Genomic DNA, 7,500 nt, shown 5'->3' with positions numbered 1-7,500 from the left:
CGGTTTTCATAATAATTTAGATACAAATATCAAATGAAATTCCATAAATGTAAATGATATAATGATTATAATGATTATCATTGACGCTTATAATATGATAACAAACACAGCACCAAACAATATCATGGTCGTAAATCCCAATGCTAATTTATCATTTCATCGTTCCCTTGTTAATCTTGTTCTTTGCTTCAGTAGAAATTGGCCATTCAGGAGCCCCAACTACCTCGTTAAATATCTGAACAGTTACCTTGTCTTTGCTCTAATAAAGTTATCAAATATTCATCGCGCGTTGGCGTATAGTCTGCTAAAGTAACTTCAGAGTGAGGATAATCCCATTGACATTATAACTTCTTGAATAATCACTTAATCCTACATAATATACAGCGCACACAAGAGCCCGCACGTGTACAGAGAAACTCCGCACACACATCCATGCACAGGCAAGTGGACACAAAGACATTAGACGCAGCCAAAGAACTCTGTCTTTCCACTCCCTCCCACCTCCCCCTTCTCTCCCTACCTGTAATTCATACCCAACACCCACTCCCTGCACCCAGCCACCCTCCCCCACTTAATATTTCTCCCTGACTGACACGTGCCGTTGAGAGCAAAAGTCAGAGACCGTGGGAGGTGCTTATGCAAGGGGCGGTACGAAACGATGATAGAACATGGAGGGGAAAGTCCTTTACTTAAGCGCTGGTCAGCCATGGTATGCATGATATTTGTTGTTTTTTCATAGTCTATTGTTTTGAGAGGAGGATAAAGAAAGAGAAAGAGGGAGGGAAGGAAGGAGGGAGAGAGTTTGGGGGGAGGGGGGGAGAGAGAGAGTTTAGGGGGAGGGAGGAAGAGAGAGAAAGAGAAGGAGAAGAGAGAGGGATTGACGGAGGGAAAGGAAGAGAAAGAGAGAAAGGGAGGGTCGGGAGGAAGGCAGAGACAGACAGGCAAACACATAGAGACAGAGAGCAAGAAAGAAAAGAAAGGGAGGAAGAGAAAGACAAGAGAAGAAACAATCTCAATTTTCATCGCCCCAAAAATGCTCTCACCCTCAAGGAACGGTTTCCCCTTTCCTTCTTCGTCGGAAATTGATATAAATGTCATCAGATCAGATCAGCTGTTTTTAATCGTACCCGAACATGTGGATACTCTCTCTCATAACTAGCTCGGAGGTAAAGGCAACAGTGACTAAAAAGATATATAATTAAAACATGAACTAGTTAGACGAGGATGGTGATGAATTAATTTGTAAAATCAAGAAATGAAAACACACAGACACAGACACACACACACACAAATATATATATATATATATATATATATATATATATATATATATATATATATATATATATATATATATATATATATATATATATATACATATATATATATACATATATATATATATATATATATATATATATATATATATATATATATATATATATGTATATATATATATATATATATATATATATATATATATATATATATATATATATATATATATATGTGTGTGTGTGTGTGTGTGTGTGTGTGTGTGTGTGTGTGTGTGTGTGTGTGTGTGTGTGTGTGTGTGTGTGTGTGTGTGTGTAGATAGATAGATCGATGAAATAACAGATAGATAGATAAATAGATCATTTAAAACTACGAAAAAGAGTCTTTGTTTCAATTCTATAACGAATCCCTGTCTACCTAACGAACATCTCTTTGCCATGCTTTATAATCTAACCTTTCTGTCTAACCTCTCCTTTTTCTTATTTCTATTTCTATTTCTCTTGTTCTACCGTTAAGATTATCTGCCTTTCTGTCTCTTTTCTTCCCCATCTTTCTCTCTCTTTCTAATTTCTCTCTCTCTCTCTGAAATTACATTTATTTCGCGTCGAGAAGCTGTGGGCAGGCTGGGCAGGGAGTGAGCTAGTAGCTTTGTGTGTCCTTGCTGAGTAAACTTTTGTAGGACTGAAATTAATACATTTTTGTAGGTTGAACTGAGTTAATTTTTTGTAGGATATATTTAATAAGTTTTTAGGATTAAACTGAGTAAACTTTCTATATCAGTAAATTGAAAAAAAGACTTTATGAATATCTTTTTTGAGGGATTCAGCCGAATAAACTTTCATATCATGAAATAGTCAACTTTTTAGGAGTAAACTTTTGTAGTATAAAACTAAGTGCAATGTTTATCAATAAACTGAGTACACTTTTGGGGGTTATTGGAGTAAACCTTCTATGAGTAAACTTTAAGGACTGTTTCACTGTTTAGGAGTAAGATGAGTAAGGTATTCATGCTTAAGCTTCTTAAAGAACTAAATTGAGGGAAGTTCAGGCTGAACTCACTTGAGTATTATTTTATGAGTAAACTGAGTAAACCTTTAATGAGCAAATTAAATATTCCTTATATGAGTAATTGAGTATTTTTATGATTAACTAAATAAACCTTTTATGAGAAAACTGAATAAACTTTTTACACGAGTGTTTTTTTTTGTTTTTGTTTTTTTGAGTTTCCAGTGTATTCTTTAAACTAAAATGGAGTAAACAATTTTACAAAAAAAAAAAAAAAAAATGTCCGCTTAATCTAGTCGTCACTTAAATTCGCGGTTTACGATTGTCGGAAAAAATGTCACGAAAAAGGAATCGTATTTCTCGTTCTCTTTACACGATCCATTTTAACCCCGCGGTTGAGGCGAGAAAAAAAAGATTAACTGGCAACTCTTCTCGCTTTGGACCCGCGCTCTCTCGACACCGGAGTGGCCACGGCTTGGGTTACAGAGTTCGAACACGTCGCTTTGAGTCGTTCGCTACTATTGTTTATATGCCTTTATGCTGTTTCTAATATTTATTTGTTATTCTTTTTTGATTTTTGGGTTTGCTAAGATTTATTTCTCTTTCTCATTTTATATTCTGTTCAATTTCTTCTGCCTTTTCTAATAACATTTTTTTTTCTTCTTTCTTTTTTTTCGTTTTTCCTTTTTTTTGAAATTATTCCCCTAGATACAAAAACATCTCATCCTTGTTTTTCCTATTTTGATTTACCTTTGATCTTTATTCCTGTCTATATCGTTAGTCTTTATACTGGTATATCTGTCATTACTTTTTATGTATGCATGTGTGTGTGTGTGTGTGTGTGTGTGTGTGTGTGTGTGTGTGTTTATGTGTGTGTGTGTGCGTTTATGTGTGTGCGTGTGTGTATCTGTGTGTGTGTGTGTGTGTGTGTGTGTGTGTGTGTGTGTGTGTGTGTGTGTGTGTGTGTGCGTTTGTTATCATAAGCAATTCTTACACGGCGCTGCAAACTTACAATAACAAAACAAACAACAAAATAAAGAAAACAAAAATTTAATTCATGATAAAGATGCCAAAAACGAAAATACGAATAAAAAAGCGAACAATTGCACATCAAAATCTAAAAAATAAAAAGAAATAAAAAATAAAAACACGACAGAATCCAAGAAACTTACTCCAAATCCTTTCCTTCTTCTTCTTCTTCTTTTCCCTCTTCTTTTTCCTCCTCCTCTTCTTCTCCTTCTTCTCCATCTCCTTCTTCTTATCATTATTATTATTATTATTCTCCTTCTTCTTCTTCTTCTTTTTCTTCTTCTCCTTCTTCTTCTTCTTCTTCTTCTTCTTCTTCTTCTTCTTCTTCTTCTTCTTCTTCTTCTTCTTCTTCTTCTTCTTCTTCTTCTTCTCCTTCTTCTCCTTTTCCTCCTCCTCCTTTTTCTTCTTCTTCTTCTTCTTCTTGTTCTTCTTCTTCTTCTTCTTCTTCTTCTTTTTCTTCTTTTTCTTCTTCTTCTTCTTCTTCTTCTGCTTTTTCTTCTTCTTCTCCTTCTCCTCCTCCTCCTTTTTCTTCTTATTCTTCTTCCTCCTCCTCTTCATCCTCTTCCTTTTCTTCTTCTTCCTCTGCTTCTTCTTCTCCTTCTTCTTCTTCTCCTTCTTCTTCTTCTTCTTCTTCTTCTTCTTCTTCTTCTTCTTCGCCTTCTTCTTCTACTTCTTCTTCGTTATCTTCTTCTTCTTCATCTACTTTTTCTTCTTCTTTTTCTTCTTCTTCTTCTTCCTCCTCCTCCTCCTCGTCGTCCTCGTCCTCCTTCTTCTTCTACCTCTTCTTCCTCTTCTTCTTCTTCTTCTTCTTCTGCTTCCTCCTCCTCCTCTACTTCTTCTTTCTTTCCCTCTCTCTTCCTTTCTTCCTCTCTTTCCCTCTTTCTTTCTTTCTTTCTTTCTTTCTTTGATGCAACAGCAACATGATTTCACGAAGCAACGCAACACCCGTTTTCTGAATTTATTTGTGGAAGATTATCCTCGCTTGCAATCACTCACGGGGGATTTCGCCTGTTTTTGATATTCATTACTCAGGATTTTGCAAAGAGAGGGAGAGAGAGAGAGAGAGAGAGGGAGGGAAGGAGGGAGAGTGGGAGAGAGAGAGAGGGAGGGAAAGAGGGAAGGAAGGGGAGAGAGTGGGAGTGGTATAGGGGATAGGGAGAGAGAGTGGGAGGGAAGGAGGGAAGGAAGAAGAGAGAGTGGGAGAGGGAAGGAGGGAAGGAAGGGGAGAGATGGAGAGAAGGAAGGAGGGAAGGAAGGGGAGAGAGTGGGGGAGGGAAGGGGGGAGGGAAGGAGAGAGAGTGGGAGAGGGAAGGAGGGAGGGAAGGGGAGAGAGAGAGGGAGGGAAGGAGGGAAGGAAGGTGAGAGAGTGTGAGGGAAGGAGGGAAGGAAGGGGAGAGAGAGGGAGGAAGGGAGGGAAGGAAGGAGAGAGAGTGGGAGGGAAGGAGAGAGAAGAGGGGGGAAGAAGAGAAAGAGGGAGGGAAGGAGAGAGAGTGGGAGAAGGATAGGGGATAGGGAGAGAGAGTGGGAGAAGCATAGGGGATAGGGAGAGAGAGTGGGAGGGAAGGAGAGAGAAGAGGGGGGAAGAAGAGAAAGAGGGTGGGAAGGAGAGAGAGTGGGAGGGAAGGAGAGAGAGATGGAGAAGGATATGGGGTAGGAAGAGAGAGATGGAGAGGGAAAGAGACAGAGATAGAGAGAGAGAGAGAGAAGAGAGGGTAAGGAGAGAAAGAGGGAGGGAAGGAGAGAGAGTGGGAGGGAAGAAGGGAGGGAAGGAGAGAGAGAGGGACAGGGATAGTGGGTAAGGAGAGAGAGATGGAGAGGGAAAAAGACAGAGACAAAGAGGAGAAGAGGGAGGAAAGGAGAGAAAGAGAGGGGGAAGTAGAGATAGTGGGAAGGAAGGAGAGAGAGAGGGAGAGGGATAGGGGGTAGGGAGAGAGAGATGGAGGAGGAAGGGGGAAGAAAGAGAGTGAAGGGGGGGGGTAGGGAGAGAGATAGAAAAGGAGAGAGAGGGGAGGTGGAGGGAGGGAAATGGAGAGAGTGGGAGGGGTGTAGATGGAAAGAGAGAGTTAAAGAGGGAAGGAGAGAGAGAAGAGGGGGGTCCAAATGTACACTGTTTGTATACATGTCTATGTACATAGTATCCTGTGTGTGTCTCTCTCTCTCTTCTCTCTCTTAATATATACACGTGCAGATATAAAGGTGAATTGATAGATAAATATATATAGATATAGCTGGAAAAAAATAGATAGACCATCATTCGTCTTAAAGTATGCTAGTGTACGTGTCCGTGTTAAATTCAAATACTCGGGCATTTGTGTGTTTGTGTGTGTCCGTATGTGTGTGTGTTTGTGTGTGTATGTGTGTCTGTGTGTGTGTGCCCGTATGTATGTATATGTGTGTGTGTGTGTGTGTGTGTGTCTGTATGTGTGTGTGTTTGTGTGTATATATGCGTCCGTATGTGTGTGTGTGTGTCAGTGTGTATGCGTGTGTGTCAATGTCTATGTGCCTATAAGAGTGTGTCTGTGTCTGTGTGTATGTGCGTCCGTATGTATGTGCAGGCGTGTGTGTGTTTTATCACAGCTGCGAAGATCCTCCTCAGTGCACTCTCTCCAAAATTTCGAAAACACCATTACCAAGACGACACGTGTTGAAAGATTGCAACGAAGAGAGGCGCCACATTGCAAGGCCGCCCCTCCTCGCTTTATCTATCTTCCGCTCAATTTCGTGACTAAATTGCAGCGTCGATAATTATCTTGCGTTTCTCCTTGACCTAAAAATTCTTCTCTTCTGCGTCTTCTTCCGTTCTTTGTTTCTTCTTCCCGTTTTCTGTTACTTCCCGTTTTCAGTTTCTTACCGTTTTCTGTTTCTTCCCGTTTTCTGTTCCTTCTTCCCATTTTCTGTTTCTTCTTCCCATTTTCTGTTTCTTCTTCCCATTTTCTGTTTCTTCCCGTTTTCTGTTTCTTCCCATTTTCTGTTTCTTCCCGTTTTCTGTTTCTTCTTCCCATTTTCTGTTTCTTCCCGTTGTCTGTTTCTTCCCATTTTCTGTTTCTTTTTCCCATTTTCTGTTTCTTCCCGTTTTCTGTTTCTTCTTCCCATTTGCTGATGGTTCTGTCTGCTATGTCATTATTATCATTATTATCTTTATCTTGGTCTTTTACTTGGACCATATATCTATCTATTTTTATCCCTGTTTCTATCTCACCTTGCTGTGTATATTCTCCCCTTCTCTTTCCTATATAATTATGTCTCTATGTCAATACTTAGATTTTCATTTTCGTCACCGTTTTCGTTTAAATTTACTTTTTTGTTTCTATTTTTATCTTCATCTTCATCTTTATCTTCATCTTCATCTTCATCTTCATTTTTTTTTCATTTTCATTTTCATTTCTATTTTCATATTCATATTCATATTCATATCTATCTTTAACTTTATCCTCATCTTCATTATCCTTTCATCTTCATCGTCGTATCTATCAGCATCATTATGTTATCGTTTCCATCATTATTTCTAAAATTATTACTTTCATCGTTCTTACTGTTAGCAATATTGCAATTCCATAAGATCATTGCATTATGATCGACAATTTTTATAATAAAAAAGAAATGACAGGTTTATGATAAGAAAAAATAATTTTGTGTAACGTCTATAAATCAAATATTAATCTTGATTTGTTTTTTACCGTAATTGTAATGGATACCACTACAATCATCGTCACTGTCACTATCACAATCATAGACACTATGGCTATCACGATCAGTATCCTGATCACCATCACCACCATAATCCCCATGACGATCACGATCACCACAACCACAATCACCACCACCACAATCACCAGCACGATCACCACAACAATCAACACCACAATTCCCATCACAATTGCTACCACAATCACCACCACCACAATCACCATCATGATCACCATTGCAATCACCACCACCACCACATTCACCACCACAATTGCCACGATCACCACCACAACGATCGCCATCAAAACGATCACCATCACAATCCCCACCACCACCACGATCCCCACCACCACAATAATCATCACGATCACCACCACAATCACCACTACCACCACGATTGCCATTACCACCTCAATCACAATCACGATCACCACCATCACCACAATCCTCATCACGATCACCACCACCACCACAATCACCACCCAACCACAATCACAACCACCA

Source organism: Penaeus vannamei, chromosome 37 (assembly GCF_042767895.1).
Source record: "Penaeus vannamei isolate JL-2024 chromosome 37, ASM4276789v1, whole genome shotgun sequence".
NCBI lineage: Eukaryota > Metazoa > Arthropoda > Malacostraca > Decapoda > Penaeidae > Penaeus > Penaeus vannamei.
Note: the sequence above shows the minus strand (reverse complement) of the source record.